At 41.6% G+C, this 19,051-nt stretch overlaps 1 pseudogene across 1 annotated transcript in view; it reads right to left on the bottom strand.

The window, feature by feature from the left end:
* Positions 1-1,164: 1,164 nt before the first annotated feature.
* LOC131027400 (vesicle-associated membrane protein 721-like) overlaps positions 1,165-19,051 on the bottom strand; it is a 61,488-nt pseudogene continuing 43,601 nt past the window's right edge. The window contains exons 4-5 of the transcript XR_009102490.2: positions 1,651-1,713; positions 1,165-1,538 (exon numbers count right to left, since the gene is read on the bottom strand). The product of XR_009102490.2 is annotated as a vesicle-associated membrane protein 721-like (transcript). The remainder of the gene's footprint in view (positions 1,539-1,650; positions 1,714-19,051) is intronic.

The following is a 19,051-nucleotide window of genomic DNA, read 5'->3' as shown; positions in this document are numbered from 1 at the left end:
TACTAGCAAAAAGGTGGAAGGAGTGAAATGATGCTCCAGTCAAACTATAATGTTGAAAGAATGGGATCAAAAGCAAGTTTTGAAGGATGGAAAGCAATCAGATGGCGTAAACAATATCAAATAGCTTGCATGTGAAATAACATTACTTCTTTAAGTAGTATTCAGTTCCTACATAAAATAATTTGCAGGTTTCAGGACAATATTGCATCAGTATTTATAGGCTTCTCCTTGGGTGGTTCAAGATTTTCAAATTCCAATTCTCTCATATTTACATTTAATTTCTCTGTAATTCCAAATTAACAATACTTTAAATATTGAAGATGAAATAATTAGAATATCAAAAAAAAGCTTGAATATTTTTGTAATTTCCCAGTAGAAAGCTTTGCCAGAAATACACTGGCCATAAATGAATTGGATGTTTCGGATGCCTCTGAATTGTCCACATTCACTCCGACCCATGCCAGAACAAACAACTATAAAATGTCAAAGTTAGTGATCCTAAAATAAGGCTTTGAAAATAAAGGTTGAATCTTGATAATCTTGAAAACAACGGAGAATCTCAAATAGTCTCTCCATGAACCTACATGGATCTATGCAAATGTACATATTCTTGTCCTAAAAAAATTTCTAATGATCAATTTTCATTTACTTTTATACAGCATATCTTAACAATGAAAAGGATTTACAGAAGAAGTGCAGAGCTGAAATCTGCAAAACTTCAATTCTTGGCATAGCAAGCCAAAAAAACATAGAGAAGAAGATACTTGAATAAATTTGACCTAGGAAGCAGAACATAAACCATGATGAGCAGGGACCCCTGCACTTGAGTAAATACAAAAGAAAATGAAAACCTATAATGAATACAAATTTTAGGTGCCCCATAAACATCAAAGAGAGACTGGAATTTAAATTGAAACAAGAAAGAAAAAATACATCACCCAGTGGAAAGATTATCTTTTTCATTTGCATTCGTTACCATGAAAACTGATTTAAAATTAAAATAAAACTTTGCAACAGCTCAAAATCTAGAAATCCAAAAATGCTAGGTAATTCACTTTCTTGTCCTAGAGTTTTGCAGCCTGTTTTTCATGATCAAACTTTAATCAAATTTTTGTTTTCAAAGTATTGAGGTCATTTCTACAAACTGAAAACAGAAACAAAGCCTTGGTATAATATACACTAAATACATTTACTAAGCAATTCCTATAATCATAGGGATATACAACATCACCACCAGAAAGCACAAAATTCGAAATAATAGTATTTAAACACAAATAAATGGCAGATAAAATCCCCTCCCAAGAAAACTGATTTCAATATGGTATGAAATAGTAAGAATACAGATGCTATGCATACCCTTACACCAAAAACTAAAATCGTGTCAATACAAAGTGCTAGCATTTGAATCCTTTGCATATAGAGAGCCATATTATGAGAATCAAGACGATGACAATAGCAAGAACAATGAGCTTCATCTTCATATTCTGGAACCACATTTTCCTGCGTATCTGAGTACCGGTTCTCCGAAAGTCTTCTGCCTGCAAACATAACAGACAACTTTCAGACCTGCTGAATATTGCTTGTAAGAACTTTTCCTTTGTTTAAACTTTAAACAACATAAACCCTCTAAAAATGAAAATACATCCTAACCTCAGTTCGAAGGTTATCTGCCCTGTCTACCATTACAGAAATTGTCTCACCGCGATCAATGACCTGCAAATGCCCAATTTTAGATCAATGTCTTTAGTGAGATGTATACAATAGAAAATAAGCTGTAGCACAACAGTTATAACAATTTGGAAGTTAAAGCAGCTCACAAATTTCATTTATAAGCACTGGCAATGCCGTCTTAAATGGTTTCTCACCATGTCATAAAATCAAAGCAACTGCAATGAACAACAATCTTCCACCAACAGATTTATTTCTAACAGCTTTTATCCACATTTCTTAGAATGTACATCATACAAAGTAATATCAATTCAAAATTTCAAACCATGGAGATTTGAGAATGTTCTGAGTACTGTGTTTACGCTATATTATCATACGGTCAATCTCTGCAACTCCCTTAATGTTGTTTATCTAGATACATTTGTGTCTTCTATGTGAACAAAAATGAAAAATGTTATTATCCATCTGTAGTTCTTAGCAAAGTCAAATCAGCACAAATATAACTGATAACCATCTGAAGTTATAAACTGATCTTGTCTCATCTAAATCATTTAACAGGAAAGTCTAACTCTAGAGTATCAAGCGGCTTCCAGAAGTCTGCAATCTGATACTGTACCAGTTAAGAAAACTACTTTGCAATCTCAAAATATCATAAGAATAGACTTTGCACCTAAATCAAGATATGAGTTTTCGTGAGAACCAGTTTTTGATAACTCATTTCAGTAAAAATCCTGGGCATTTGAATATTTAAGCTTCAGCATGTGAGTCTGTTTGAGGTTGTTTCCTTTTATCATTCTTGTGATATGAGATGGTCCTCAACCTAGAGCAAGGATACTACTGCTCCAAGCAAACGTGGAGCAGATCTGATCAAAACTGAACACTGCCTTTGCTCACAGACAAGCAATTATTCAAAGGCACAGGAGTAATTTTACAAACATGGAGCAGATGCTAGTGTTTTATGTTTTGTGTTGTTTTTTTTAAATTATTACTGTTAGGTTTTTTTAATAATTACTTTTATTTTTCTATTTTTTTCGAAGTATTTATTGCTGCAAACGTTTTGTTTGATTTTTTTCCCCTTTTTTTCATTTTGATGGGATTTATTTTCATTTTTCGAAAAAAAATGGCATCAACAAGTAGAAGAGGCAGTGGCAAGCCTGGGTGTGGGTAACCTACTTGGAAATATCAAATATGCAATAACAAGAACAACATAAGGCAAGATAATCTGCAAATATTGTAGAATGGACATAAGAAGAGATATAAATCGCCTCAAATATCACCTTGCACAAATCTATAGCCAAGATGTAAAGCCATTTACGCATATGGTTTACGAGGTTGAGAATGAGATGAAAACTTGGCTTGCATCTTATGACCAAAAGAAGTAGAAAAAAAGAGTATAGTAGAGGCACTAGCAAATATTACTTCTACAAGATAAGAGTAAGATATAGAGGCATTTGCTTCTTCCATTGGGCCACAAATACAGAGATTAGGCAGTGTGGACAGCCATAGCTCCAAATAAAACTCTTGGTGTGCAACCTTCATTGGAAAGTGTTGCAAGGAATAGAGAATTGCAGCATGAGGCCAAGTTGGCATGTACCATTTTTTTATGATACAACATCCCATTTAATGTTGCAACAAGTCCTTATTGGGAATAGTTGGTCACCACATTGACCATAGCAGGAAAAGGTTCAAGGCACCAAGCCGTTATGAGTTCACCAAGCCATTATCACAGCATGTGGTCAATAAGACAAACCTACTGGTAGATTAACAAAAAATAATTTTGACAAAAGAACGACAGCAACATTTCATCCAAAAGTGGATAAATGATAGGAACCGAACTTCAATCAACTTCCTTGTGGCTTTGAAGAGGACAATTAGTGTTCTTGAAGTAAATCAATACCTCCAATGAAGTAAAAATCTCAAGACCTTGTGCAAATTGTCAAATGAGATGCTTATGGAGGTGAGAATGAAGAACATTATCCAAATAGTTACAGGGCAATGCAGCTACATATGTGCTAGCTTGTAAAATGCTAGAAGGAAGACACCCTGCTTTGTTTTGGAGCCTTTGTACTACCTAATATCAATGAAGTATGAATCCTTGCTGCGTTATCAACTCGGCTACCTCATGAAACAAGGGATGATCTCGCACAGTGTGGGCTCTGATAGTTTGAGATCAACCTCCAGAAAGGGTTGGTTCCCTTGATACTCACCTATTCTAACTTATACTACTGTTGCATGCTGAGAAAAGGGGTGAAGGAAACATGAAATGAAACCCAAGTCTACAAGGTGATGCACCAAGGTCCAAAATAATTTCAATACCCATATTGCTATTTTGGACACACAATATGATCAACAACTGAAACCACAACACATACAACTCAAAAATTTATGTCTTTGCAAAAGTGTTTCATAACTAAGTTCAATATGTCAAGGACAGCGTTTAGAAGGAGCTGGAGATGTTGTCACAACTTAAACTCTATCCTTAGTTGGTTAAACACAAGTCATGACCTGCAAAATACATATCTTTCTGCACAAAGGCAATGGAGATAGGACAGAATTCAAGGGGAAAAAGACATCACCACAAGACTACATCAACCATCTTGAAGAAATTTTCACAATGAAACAGCTCTAAGAAAGTAAAACAGCTTATCTTTATTGATCAAAAGGGTGTTACAACTGCATACAAGCTTGAAAATACTTGTTTCTCTGTCTGAAATTGAGTTGCAATACAGAAATAGTCAAGAAAGAGCCACGTTTCAGGTTACAATCCTTCATCCAAAAATTCAAGAACTGAATGAGAATCTGCCCTTAGGCCTTCTAAGATGCTGTCAAATAGCTTGCTAAACAATAGGAACGTGTTGAAGAAAAGAAAGGTATGTGTTTAATTTGATTTGGCTGGGTCAAACCTTCCTGGGCGTCCAGCTGAGTTGTCCCTATTTTTCAGCCCCTTGAAGTGCTCCATGATGGTGATTAAATGAAGAAAACTTGCTGCTTTGACCTTATCTATTAACCAAGACTCGAACAACTCCTAGATGCTCTCAGCTGCCTTAAACTGGGCCAAACTGCCTCCTAAATCCTCTCAAATTGTTGGACAAGTCACCAAACTGCCCTTGATGCTCTCCACTTGCTGGTTGTTGACCTTTACTCCTTAAAATTATTGCCGCCTCAATTGCATATATTAAGGGCACATATAAAAGAGGTTAAAAATGAGAACAAGCCTAGGAGGGAATAGGATATCTTCCATGATCAATATTTGACATGTGTTACTCAGCTGTAGCTCCTTCATACTATCCTTCTGCTATTGGGTTTTTGCTACAGGAAATTTCAGAATCTCAACTCCCTTTATGCTTATAAACTTGGTATTAGGCCTGCAACCTTGTATTTCACCTGCCACTGCCATGGCTCTTGGTTTGATTTTGCTTCATAACTCTGTCTTGACTCTTGACTGAATTTGCTTCCCTTAAAACCTGTCATAAAAACCTACTCTCTTGTGTTCACCATTCTCCATACTTCTTGACTGCACCTTACTCTGTCAGTTGCCACCGTTCACTGCCATCAAGACCTTGTTTATTTCACTTAAATTCTGTTTTATCATGAGCCCTCTCATCACTGCACCCTAACATGAGATCTTTACCCAGGCATATCAAGACCTTTCATGTTCCATAACACTACACAAGCTCTCACTATCTTTACCTTTCTATTGTCATCTTTAGAGACTTGCACATGGACTGTCATCCAAGTTTTATGAACTGTTATGCACTTTCCGTAACCTTGTTATGGTTGGTAGATTGCTACCCTTAAGGTCTATCTTCATTTTTTGTTTCTTTCAAAGATCTCTCTTCAGCCTTTATGCCATAAGGACTGCCCCTTTCATGAGACTGTCATCCAAGTTTTGTGATCATGAGACTGTCATCCAAGTTTTGTGATCATGAGACTGTCATGTTTCCAACTGTCCTCTGCTGCAGACACAAGACTTCACACTGTCATAGCATATCTACCCAAGACAGTCCCTCTGCTCGTTTGCTTTGACTTGTTCATTTTGGATACTTGCCATGACTGTTTCTTCATGTCTTTTGGCATGGAACTGCTTCCTTTATTACAATGCGGATTGTCATTTTGTTGTTTGCATCATTTAAACCCTTGGAACAGTACCACCTACTGTTATGAAGTTCTTTTTCATAAGGCTTCTATCCACTTTACAACGCTGTCTTGTAAAGTCCTTTTAACACATTTCCATCTAGGAATACTTGGCTAATGACCTTAATAAGGATTTCATAGCTTTGCCTTGCAGTAGTGTCCCACTGTTAACTGCCCCTTCCACAAAGATACTTAACCTTTTGTTTGCCAAAACAAGTCTCTTACTGTCATCACATCTTTCCATGAACTGTCATTAATAACCTTCTCTCTAAGTGACTGTCACTCATTGTTTCTTTATCACTGTCAACAAGCTTCGGGCTATTGTTATAATGACTGTCCTCATTTTCATGTGACTGTTTAGGCTTCATCATAGGTTTTTATTTTCAATGATTCAAGACATAAGTGAGTAAAAACACTATCACGTTCCAAGGACTGCCATTTACTCAATGGCAGCTGTATCTTAGCATGACTGTGATCTTATCACTGTACTTTTCTTTTTGATACTCTGGCACTTTCCTGGATTCATCATAAGGTATCACTGTACTTTACTTTTGTGACTGTCCATGCATTGCCCTATACTTGTCATGAATGTACCATAATTTGAAGAACTATCATATCTTTAGACTCTGATGCTTCTCACAATTTGTAAAGTATTTCTCTTACTGTCATGTCACTTTCATGGTATTTTTCACTGACTTTTCTCTTTAAGCATTTGTCCACTGTTGACTTGGAACCTCTGTTCACTACCTTGCAAACTTTTGACTGACATAAAATGTTCTTTGCACATGTCTGTAGGGCAGTATGAAACTTGACTTTATATGTTTGTGACCTTCCTCATGCCTTCGTAGACCCTTAAACCTATTCAGCCACTGTGCATGTAAACTGACTTCTTCTATCATACATTCATATCTGCTACAGTAGGTGTCCTTGGAAGATTGTCATCTCAGGACTGTCTTTTAACAAAGACTGTCCTTGTCATACTCCTTGAGGTAAATACCTATTCTTGCTCACAGACCTTTATGATACCCTTGACCACTTGAAACAAATCTCATGGCATGCCAACCTGTTGTGACCATTTCACACATCGCCCCATTGCAAATGGGGACCCTTGCTTTTTTGCTTTTTAGGGTTTGTTTTCTAGGTCTTTTAGGGTTTTGTCCGTTAGCCTTTGCATTTTGAGTGTCGCCAAGGGGATCACATGGATAGCAAGTCCGGCTTGAGTGATGTCCTAATCCTGAAATTTTGGCTAAGTCTGAAAGTCCTGATCCTGAAATTTTGGCTAAGTCTGAAAGTCCTGATCCTGAAAATTGGCTAAGTCTGAAATGTCCTGATCCTGAAATTTGACTAAGTCTGAAAACTGAAAAACCTCAAAAAACTAGATTTTGCAATATAACTCCTGGAGGTTTGAAACCACTCTCAAACATCCTGAAAGTATAAATGGAATATAACTTAAAGTATAAGAAATGTCACTTATACTTGAATGTTATATTCCATAAAATTATCCTGACGGAGAGTTCAAAAGGTCAAATTTCGCTCCTGACCCTCTCAGGAGGTCCAAAGCGAATCTCGCCCCTGACCCTTCCAGAGGGTCCAAGGCGAAAATCAATCTAGGACTCATTTCTTGCCTTATTTGACCAAATTTTGATTTAAAAAGCATTTTGTTTGGACTTTGAGATTGATTGGAAACTTTGAAAATGATGAATTTTTTCCAAGATTAGAAATTTCGCTCCTAACCCTTGCTAAGGGTCCAAAGCGAAATTCATTGTAGACTTCATTTGCCACCTTGTTTGAGCTTGAAATCTTGTTCCTGGCTTTGAAACTGATCTTACCTCGCCCTGTGAAGTAGTTTGAAACTAAAAGATTGAGCAATTTAGCCTAGGTTGTAAATTTCGCTCCTGACCCTCTCTGAGGGTCCAGGGCGAAAATCTTATTTAAGTTTATTTTAGCACTAATTTTTGTTGCCGGGAATAATCATTATGTTATGTTGTTATATTATGTTTATGTTGTCGTCAGTAATAATGAGTTACGGCGGTCAGTTAGTTAGCCGACGGGTAGGTAGTTGGAGTCACGACGGTTGTGTCGCACCCCTTCGGGTATTATATATTGTGTACCTTTTCTTCAAAAGAATCATGTTAGTCGTGTCAGATGTAATGTTATAAGCACTTATTGTACATGGACTGTGGAATTAATATAGAGGCTGGTTATTTAATATATTTCCATTATGTTCTGTGCATTTACTTTCTGCATTTAACCGTTTACCCGAGAGGGCAAACATTTGGCGCCGCTGCCTAGACGAACTCGGGAACGGAAGACACGGATGGCGCACAGACACAATGGGCCTACCCGTTGGTGAAGTAAACCCGGAGGCCGACGATGCGCAGACAGAACTTTACATAGGAGAAGACACGGCAACGCGAGAATTTTCAATTTTGCTCCAGGTAGCCATTTAGACATACGTTCGACGAGAAGCGGCGGAGGCAGAAATCCCAACAAGCGCCGTGTGGACAGCGCTGGAGGTTAGCCCGGCAGTAAACCGGTTAATGAACCACCTCCCCCGGCTGCTTGCACAGGCATCACTGGCACAACAGGCCCGCCTGGAGGAGATTGCCCAGGAAGAGCGACGACAACAAATCCTGCAACGCTACGAAGAGAACAGCAGACGGGAAACGGAACGAGATGGCGCCAGGCCAGGAGGAAATTGAACCTTGTAATAATCCCGACACACTGCTGATATAAATTGTGGCCGAAAGGCAAAATAAAAATAAAAATAATAAAAGTTTTTTTGTGTGCATGGCGTGTGTTTGCTGTGTATGGAAGTGACTTATGCCCAATAGACTAAATAAGGACAAAAATAAAAAGATACAGAGTGACGAATGGGAAGTGGCACAAACCACGTTGAATCTCAAACAGCAGATAGAACGAAGGCGTAGGCTAAGGCAGCTTGCCGAGGGACGACCGACCGAGGGGTTGCCCGAAGGGAACCCAGGAGGTGTCACGGAGGTTGCGGAGGCAGAGATAGACAGAGAGAACTACACTGTCTACACTGTTGTAGGGCTGCCAAAAGGAGTCACGGAGGGTGCCGAAGGAGAACTCTACAGTTCGCCAGAATACCACCGTAGGGTAAGAAGCCGCGAAGAGTTGGTGGAACAAACAAGGCAAAGTCTAAACTTGATCGACGCTACCAGAGACTTGCTAAAGAATTTGTCCATTTCAGAAGACAACCAGAGGGAGACAACGGGACCGAAGGTGCCGAGGGAGCACAAGGGTACCGTACGGGAGGCAATTTGTTTGGTTCGGTGTAAGCAACTTTTTCCGGAGGACCCACGAGTGGAGGTTCAATTGCAGGAGGCGGAGGATCGCCAGGTACAAGCACACAAGGAATTAGAGGAGCGAGACCCAGCGGTGGGATGGCGAGTAAACAAAAATTGCCAAAGTTCACAGGGGAGGGCAAGGAAGACCCCTTACGGCACTGCCGTACATGTGAAATCATTTGGTCCGCCAACGGAGTAACAGACCAGGATGACTGGGTACAGCAATTCCCAGCCACGTTACGAGGAGTTGCCATAGATTGGTACTCTGATGTGGACAAGCAAAAAGTGGCCACGTGGGCCAATCTACAGAAGGAATTCACGGGGGAGTTTCGGTTGCTCCGTGATGACAATGAAATTGTAACGGAGATATACAGTACCAAACAAGGTACCAGGGAGACAGTACGGGCATACAGTCGGAGGCTGAAAGAACTCTTGGGTAAAATGGAAAGCCAACCTGCAGATGGATTGAAGAAACGATGGTTCGTTGAAGGGTTGAATTCCTCCCTACGGAGGAAGATGAAAATTGTACCCCCGACGTCATATGACGACGCTTATAATAGGGCGATGGACCTGGAGAGCGAACACAAAACATCAAAGAAGAAGAAAAGTAATAAATCCTCATCCGAGGATGATGACTCTTCACAGGAAAGCAGCAGCGATGACGAGGCTGGCAAACGGGTGCAAGCGCTCCAGAAAGACATGGAGCGAATGAGAAAAGAATTCAAAATAATGAGAAGCACTAGTTGGAACAAAGGGGACATATGGTGCACTGAGTGCAAAGAGGAAGGGCACACAAAGGGTACTTGCCAAAATAAGGCATTCTGCGAGATTTGCCAAGTGATGCGACACTCCACCAAGGAGTGCCCATATAACATGAAAACCCGAAGTACGCAAATGAACCAGGTGTTGTTCACGGAGCAGGCCACAACATCCGCACCAGCGGGTACCGACCAACATACTAACACAACGGCATCATCTGGAGGATACCGGGACAACAGACGCGGCGGCGGAAGGAATAGCAACAATAACAATAACGGAAGCCGTATCCAGTATGACGCCAAGGGCCGGCCAATTATCCAATGTAGGGCCTGTATTCAGTGGGGGCACTTCGCCCATGATTGCACGAAGGAAGCCACCCCTCAGCACCTCTGCCGTTGGTGTGGGCCAGGCGACCATGAGGACGCAAATTGCCCGCAAGCAGGGGTTAATCTCCTCAACATTGAGAAGGCTGAGAAGACTGGTGAGAAAGAAGTATTGGCGATCACCCGCGCCCAGATGAAAAAAGCCACTTATCTCGACCCCCGTACGGAGAAGGAGAGATTACGGGAGGCAAAGGCCACTATTGAACGTGAGATGACGACCGAACGACGGGACAACGAGGTGGCGAGTACATCATCCCATACGAAAGCGGAAAATAACATCATTGGGCAAATCTTGCAGATGGAGGTGCCGATAAAGGTAAAAGACCTTCTAGACTCTATGCCACAATTGAGGACTGCCATCCTCACCAATGTGCAAAGCACCGCATCGTCGAGTGCACCACAGGTACGGGTTCCCGCCACCGCATCGTCGAGTGCACCACAGGTGGAGGTTTCCGTTAGCCCTTCGACTGACCCGATGTTACTAGCCTTGAGCAGTGGTAAACACCCAGCTGTGGTAGAAATGGGTATCCGTGGGACCATTCTGAAGGACACCATTGTGGACGGGGGATCTGGGGTGAATGTACTACCAGAAGAAAAATGGAAGCGGCTGGGGAAGCCCACCCTGTGGCCACCCACATTCAACTTGGTGGGAGCGGACCAACACGGCATTAAGCCACTCGGCCTGTTGATGGCCCAGCAAGTGACAATTGGTACGCAACCATTCTTGTTAGATTTCGTGGTTATTCCCTCGAAGAAGAAAGGCTATGACGCCATCCTGGGGAGAGCGTGGTTGATCAATGCGAGGGTAAACCACAACTGGAAGAAAAATACACTTTCCATGGAGAAGGGAGGGCGGAAATATACCATTGACCTACACACCCAAGATGTTGGCAAAGAGCTCGCCTTTTCCGACTCAGACTCAGAGGACTTTAATAAAGGGGAAGGGGGTCCCGATGAAAGCAAGGGCAAGAACGCGATGGAGCCGAACAGTGAAGGGGTGCTCGAATTGGAGGGATGTTCTGAAGATGAGGTATGCTCACTTAACGGGCTCTTCCATTGGCAAATGGAGGATTATGAAATGTTCCAAAGCTACAGGCTCAAAGTAGAGGAACCAGAGCAACCAACAGAGGTGTACTTGTCGGAATACAAAGAATATTGGAAGGGAGACGCCCCAAACCCTGGCGACGTAGATAATCCGAAGAGTGTTGGCCACGATTGGAACCCTGTATGGAAGACCGCAGTCTTCAAAATCTTTATTATCCTTCTTCTTCTTATGTACGGGAAGGAGACCGTGGTCCCTATAGAATTTGTGGTTCCAGGTCTCCCGATGGCCATTGAAAATAGACTTGCCACCAACGGGCCCAAATTGAAACCCTACCACGCGAAGCGCGCAGGGGACCCGAGAGGCCAGACGGACACCCGAGAGCCCCAAGGGGGACCCGAGAGGATGGAAGGGGACCTAAGAGGCCGGGCAAGCGACTCGAGAGGCACGGGACAAAAGCAGGAGACTTTTGGGCGAGCAAAACCGAGAAGGATGAAGAGCGATCCCAGAGACAGGGGACTCGAGTCGAAGACTCTCTAGACAACTCCAAAAAAAAACACCACCGTACGGGGCCGTACGGCAGATGACCGTACAGTTGGAAGAAAGAAAGAAACGTACGGTCGTATGGCATGCGACCGTACGATCAAAAATTTATAATTTAAAAAAAAAAATTGAAAAAAATCGCACGGTCGTACGACAGCGACCGTACGGTCCAAAAAAAAAAGAAAAAGGGAAAATGGCCACCGTACAGTGGGACCAAGGTGACACCACCGTGCGGTGAAACCACCAAGGTGACACCACCGTGCGGTGGAACCACCAACGATGACACCATCGTGTGGCGGTCACACCATGCGGTGGGAGCCACCGAAGGTTGTTGCCAAGACATGAACCCACCACCGCACACCGCACAGCCCGACCACCGCACAACACCGAACACCGCCGCACAGCAAGGGATAAAGGAGGAGGAAGACGCACCGCACGGCCCGACCACGCACCGCACGACCCGATCAACACGCACAGCAAGGGTTACGCACACCAACGCGCAGCAGCCGCAAAAGGAAAAAGAAAAAAAGAGACCAAGCCCGCACAATCCACACAGCCACGTAAGGGCAAAACGACCGCCACAGGTAGACCAAGCAGCCGCACGATTGGAGGTGCCAGTGTTGTTGTTGACCGGAGGTGTGTCCGTACGATAAGAAGGGTGTCGACCGCACGGGAAGGTGGCCGCACGATTGGAGGTGCCAATGCTGTTGTTGACCGGAGGTGTGTCCGTACGATAAGAAGGGTGTCGACCGCACGAGAAGGTGGCCGCACGATTGGAGGTGTCAGTGTTGTTGTTGACCGTAGAGGGAGGTTGTATGGCCGGGGTGCCATCGGGGACATTCAGTGCCACAAACAAAAAAACAAAAAAACAAAAAAAAACGACGACGGCCAGATTTAAAATGATTTGCTGGAGTTTGAAGCCAGGACACTGGAAATTCAGAGTGGAAAAGAAGGGTTTTTGGCATCTTAAAATATCACTGAAATGTTGTGCGCCATGGACTTTCGTATGGTTTTGAGGGGTGTAAATTGGTGTTGGCGGCGGGGGCGCTGCCCCTCGACCCCGCACCTGGGGCGCTGCCCCTCGACCCCGTTGGGGGCGCTGCCCCCAGACCCCCAGTTTATTTTGAGCTACAGAAGACCACGAGAAGTGTTGTGGTTGTCTGTATTGTGAGAAAGAAGCCTGCAGCTAAGCATTGGCGGGAAAGCCATAAGCCGTAGAGGGAGACGGATTTGGAGGTTGGGAACAAACAGAGTTTGAGGGAAGGCATTGCACGTCCGCGCAGTTGTATGACACCAGGGAGTTATTCAGTTCAGTTTTTAGCCTTTGGGGAGTATGATGGAGGATTTGAGGTGTCTCCTAGCATTTGTGCCAGCGGATTGTGGCCACCTCCAGGCATGACTGGTACGCTTTGAGGAACGCAGAGTATGTCTCGACTGGACGTGAGGTTGCCTTGGTGGATGCACAAAGGGCTCGGGAGGAGCTGACCACCAGGCTGGGGGCAATAGTCGTGTGAGACTTAGTTCAGCGTACCCAGGAGTTGGATGTCGGGAGAGCAGCACGGGTGGCTATCGAGGACAAATTGGCTAGGGAGATAGTATCAATTGAGTAGCAGTTGGTGGAAGCTGAGACTAAAAAACGTGTTTTGCAGACAAGTTTGGGTTAGACACAGGAGGACTATGATGGCAAAGGAAGCAATATTGGTGAAATCCGCACTTGAGCATCGGATGGTAGCAGAAAAGGGTTTTCAGGTGAGGACGCAGGAAGTATATAAGATCCGGGCCCGACTGGCGTCAATAGTTCCTGCCGTTCATCTCTATTTTGTATTAAGTCATCGGAGTCGACTTCTTTTCTTGGGGGGGATGATGTTGACGGGAATAATCATTATGTTATGTTGTTATATTATGTTTATGTTGTCGTCGGTAATAATGAGTTACGGCGGTCGGTTAGTTAGCCGACGGGTAGGTAGTTGGAGTCGCGACGGTTGTGTCGCGCTAACTTGTTTTGTGCAGGGTCTCCCGGAGAGAAGATTAGACATCACTTGATGCAAATTGAAGGTTGGAAAGCATTAAAGATGATGAATTTTGGGCAACAAATCAAAATCGCTCTTGACCCTCTCTGAGGGCCCAGGGCGAATTTCTTGTGGACACACTATTTTATCCTTTTTTGGACATGAGAATTTATTCATAGCATGAAACAAGATAACATCTTCCTTAGCCAAGGAATTTCGAGATGAAAAGTGAAACAATTTGATCATGATGGCAAAAAGCGCTCCTGACCCTCACTAAAGGTCCGGAGCTTGATTTTCAAATTTGCATTGTACTTGCAGGATCAAAGTGATTTTATGATTGGAAGAGATCAAGGAAAGCATGTTCTATCCGTTGAATATAATTTGAGTGGTCAACAAAGGAGGAAATCAACCCAAAAAACAAAAGGCGCTCCTGACCCTCACTAAAGGTCCAGAGCGATTTTCTTGAAAGACACATTATTTTATCACTTGTTGGGCTTAAAGATTTATTCATAGCATGAAAAAGGAAAGTTCTTCCTTATCAAGGTGATTTAAAAGGGAAAGGTGAGAGAAAATAGCTTAAATTTGCAAAAGCGCTCCTGACCCTCACTGAAGGTCCGGAGCTAGATTCTAAAAGTGCAATTTTCTTGCAAGGACAAAACAAGTTTTGTGATTAAAATAAATGGAAGAGGGTGTGTTCTATCCGTTGAAGATAATTTGGAGAAACAACAAGGCATGGACAAGCTTAAATTTGCAAAAGCGCTACTGACCCTCACTGAAGGCCCAGAGCGATTTTTCCAAACAACTACAACTTCTCTTCAAAATTGTGCTAAGGCAAGGATGAGATAAGGCAAAAGGACCCCAAGAAACTTGATGAATATTATATTGCCTTTGAAAATTGAGGATTTTAGTCACAAAATAAAAAATCGCTTCTGGCCTTCACCAAAGGGCCCAGGGCGAAATTTGTGATATCCTTCATTTTCTACATTGCTTGAGCATTGAAATTCTTAACGAATTCACCAAATTTGCTAATTTTGAGCCCTTTGGAGATTTTGAATCAAATTCACATTAAATTAAGGCATTTTGAATTTAATAAATTAATTTTTAAGCCTTGAAATTAATAAAAATTCCCTTGGAGGCATTTAAAATTAATTTTTATTAAATTAAAATTAAATGTGGAGCGCACAAGGCCTTAGTTTCACTTATTTTGCCAAGTCGGCCCCCCTTTTTTTTTGGAAATTTATTTATTTTTAACCTCTTTTTGCTAAGTGGCCTAGAGGGAGCAAAGGGGTGAGCGCTCTATATATTGGAGGTGTTTTTTCACAATTCAAATCATTCAATCATCCTTTCAAGTGCGAATTTGGAGAGCTAATTGAAGGTGCGAAATCTAGCTGGAGTGGAGCGAATTTCTACTAAGTGTGGAGACTAAGGAGGGCGAAATTCATCTTGAAGGCTATTGGAGAGGCGAATTTCTTGCTAGATTGGAGGATAATTTCTAGACTTTTGAAGGCATTTGAAGGCGAATTTCAAGATTTTGAAGAGGCTAGTGGAAGGTGAAATTCTTTTGAAGCTAGAGGAGGCGTGATTCATCCAAGAGGAGGCTATGATCTACACTTTGCCTAGCGAAATTCATCTATTTTTGCATCATTCCTTAGAGTTTAATACTCAAGGGAAGGCATCAAATGGAGATCCCGAAGTTGGAAAATCAAGGCAAATCAAAGACGGTCTCCTCCAAGAAGATCAAGCAAGGATAAGGGCGACCTCCTCCAATCAAGCATCGACAAGGACGACCTTCTTCGATCCAGCATCAACAGGATAAGGGCGACCTCTTCCAGTCCAGTATTCCAGGGCGAGGTACATCATCATCCTGCAAATCAAGGACACAAGAAGTCAGAGCAAAGGGTTCGTTGAAGAAGCAGATAGTTTCAGAAGAGTTAATTAAAGCTAGCTTCTCAGCCACATCAAGTTGAATATCTACCAAATTACAAGTGTCTGACGAGTTGGCATCCTAGTCATCACTTCTCCAGTTAGATTGATCACTTCTCCAGTTAGATTGATCTACCTCAGCATGTCCAGATTCAATGTACATAACTCATGGGAGATTGCACAAACTTCGATGTACCTACCCCAGCTATCCATTGGTCGATTTTTCCAAAGAAGACATGTGTCCAATTAATACAATTTTATCATTGGTCAAGCATTAAATGTTATGTAATGGTTGTAACAAACCCTAATTAGGGTTTTCATTATTGAATCTTGGCCATTGATCTCAAATTGATCTTAGCCATCGAATTGTATTGTGGGCTCTATATAAGCCCCGACTCTTCATTTTGTAAAGGCAGTTAGAAAGAGTTAGAAAGAGTTAGAAAAAAGTTAGTGAATAGAGAGTACTTAGAAGGTGATTAGTCAGTTGATAGAATAGCAATTAGAGTAGAGTAGAGAGAGAAGGCAAAGATTGTTGCCAAGATGTTGTTGTAAGAGACTTGTAAAACTTAATTGAAGAAATGGTGAAATTTATGGGTCGATTCGACAATTTGCATGGTCTCTATACTTCTCATATTTGATTTCATGTTATTAGATGAGTGGAAGAAATGTGCTTGATTGATGGTGAAATTCGTATATCCATACTACTAGCAGTTTGTTGATTGCAAACTTGCCTTGTGTAGTCAACTGGAATCATTCAGCTTAAGCTTAACTTCAATTGTCGCTTCTTCATTGATATGCATCAGCCTGATGGTGTCTATGCCGGTAGTGGTGATTTGAACATCATAAAGCTTTCCTTCGAAGATCGCACTAACCTTGTAGAGATGTTCCTGTGATGTCAAAACAAGACTTAGTTAAAATTTCATTAAAGATCATTCATTGCTCCTACATTCTTAGTATTAGGATTAGATCCTTTCCTCGCCCTCATCTTTTTTCCTTTTTTCAAATCTAAACCAGTAAAATCCTGTGATTCCAGCAAATTAGACGTTCAGTCATCAAGTGTAAGTCCCCTTGTGATTCCAGCAAAATCACATCATACCACAGAGAGCTTATCCACATGTAGAGATCCTACAGCAAAGAACCTTGAAGTCATCCTGATTGATCCTTTTCGCGACATCTTCAGCATTCGGAGACTTTACTCTAAGAGAGGATAAGGTACCCTTGGGTATTTTATTCTGTGTTTGATAGTGTACAAAAAACACGTCAACACAACCCAACCCCAAGATTTCACATTGTCTTCTACCCTTTAGACTGAACTCTGCCTTCATGAATTTTGTATGCTTCTAATTGGTTTATCTTCTTTCACCTCATGTAGTCTATGTAATATGTATAACTCTGAATCTAGGAACAAGGGTATATCACTTTTCAATGCATTTAAGTCCTTATCATTGCTCATCCACTTGGTCATGAGAAATCTTCAAAAGAACTTACCTTCATAGACACTTTAACCTCGTTCTTATACCTCAGCCCACACTTGTCATTTCAACTTGTTCAATATTGTCAAACTTGGGAGCTGTCTTTTTGAAGGTCTCATGGTCACCGGTCACTGTTACTCCACAACTCTGTTAACTGTATATTAAGTTATCAACCCATGGACTGCTTTTTGATAGAAGATTTCACCATAAAGTTTTGGTTAATAGGCTTATGGAAGCTCGTGCTCTTACTTTTAACAATCTTGTCTTCCATCATGACCTTATGACTGTCACTTGGCACCTTGCATTGTCATTGCTATGCTGGACTTCCAAGACATTATTCTCATGCACTCATCTTTTTTTATGACTTATCATCTTCATCCTTGTAACTGTTGCTTCAACCCTGCCCATCTTGCTTTGTCTGTTTTTTCTCATTCATGCCATAATCACTGTTTATTTAGTGTTGTCCCTTGACACTGTCCTTTCTGATGACAATCATTCTTATCTTCATGCTTAGAGAAGACACAAACTCCAAACTCCATTAATTCCTTTAATAACCATTGTGATCTACATTAACCAAATGGAGCACGTGGTTACATTTTGCCTTCAACTGTTTTGTAGATAGTGCAACAAATAATACACATAATAGGCTTGAGGTAGCACACTATAGTGATGATCAAAGAATTATGAGAACTAGAAGGTGCCCTTGATCTAAACCAGAACAGTAGAGGCATGTCACTTATTCATTTCACCCTGGCATAACAAATGCCACTCACCTCTTGATCACCACACAACCACCTTATATCAATGTTCCCTTTGTTCATTTTGTCGCACTGTCGACTTCTCTCTTTGATACTGCCTACTGTACATGATTGTATTCATGCCTCCTGTGTTGGCTTGTGTGGTGGGTGTAAACAGTGAACATGTTGTCCTGACTTCACTTAGCATGCATCATATATCTATCCTGTCAAATTTTTGTGGTTTTCATGGCTATTAATCACTTCTTGATCTTTATGCTTCCCTTTAAGCCATGATATTCTCTAATGAATATGACTTCTACCACTGGCTAGCTATTGTGATGTCTTATCTGACTGTTATATAGGACCTCTGTTGGCTGTCCTTTCTAGCATTGCGTGCTCACTATCACAAAGACTCATTCCTTCTCATGTTAATCTCTTTCATCTGTCATGAGACATTATCTCCCTTTGGCTAAAAACAGTGTGTCATTTGTTGCTCTTCACTCACTTGAAAGATGCTTTGGCTTGAACTTCTCATGGAAAACTATCCTCATCTATAGGACTGTTTTGCTTTCCTTTCAATCAGATTACCTTTTGACCCTTGGACTGACCTTTCTCCTAGGGTTTTGGATAGGGATTGGAAGGTATGAAACCCTCTTTACTCTGCCTTGCTATTCGCACTTAGACCACTATCCATTTGACGGCCTTCTTACGGCTAAAGACTTAGACCACTATCCATTTGACGGCCTTCTTACGGCTAAAGACTCTATCATTATCTTTTCCTCCACTTTCTTGGTTAAAAACTTGCTCTTAGAGCTTGCTCTGTCCTCTTGGTCTATGAACTGTGCTCATGTAAACTTGGGCTTCACACAGTAACCTTGCTCATGAAAACCTTTGACAGGACATATAACTTGACTCAACCCTCTTGTAACTTAATCAAACCATGATTTGCCCGTTTGGCAATGACAATGACAACAAAACTCAAAAAAAAGAAAAGACGAAGCATATGGTTGCTACACATTGTATAGGACTTTCACTGTTCACAGATAACCTTCCCTTGTGACAGACCTCAT

Source organism: Cryptomeria japonica, chromosome 1 (genome assembly GCF_030272615.1).
Source record: "Cryptomeria japonica chromosome 1, Sugi_1.0, whole genome shotgun sequence".
NCBI classification, from domain to species: Eukaryota; Viridiplantae; Streptophyta; class Pinopsida; order Cupressales; family Cupressaceae; genus Cryptomeria; species Cryptomeria japonica.
Note: the sequence above shows the minus strand (reverse complement) of the source record. Positions and strands in the feature narration are given on the sequence as shown.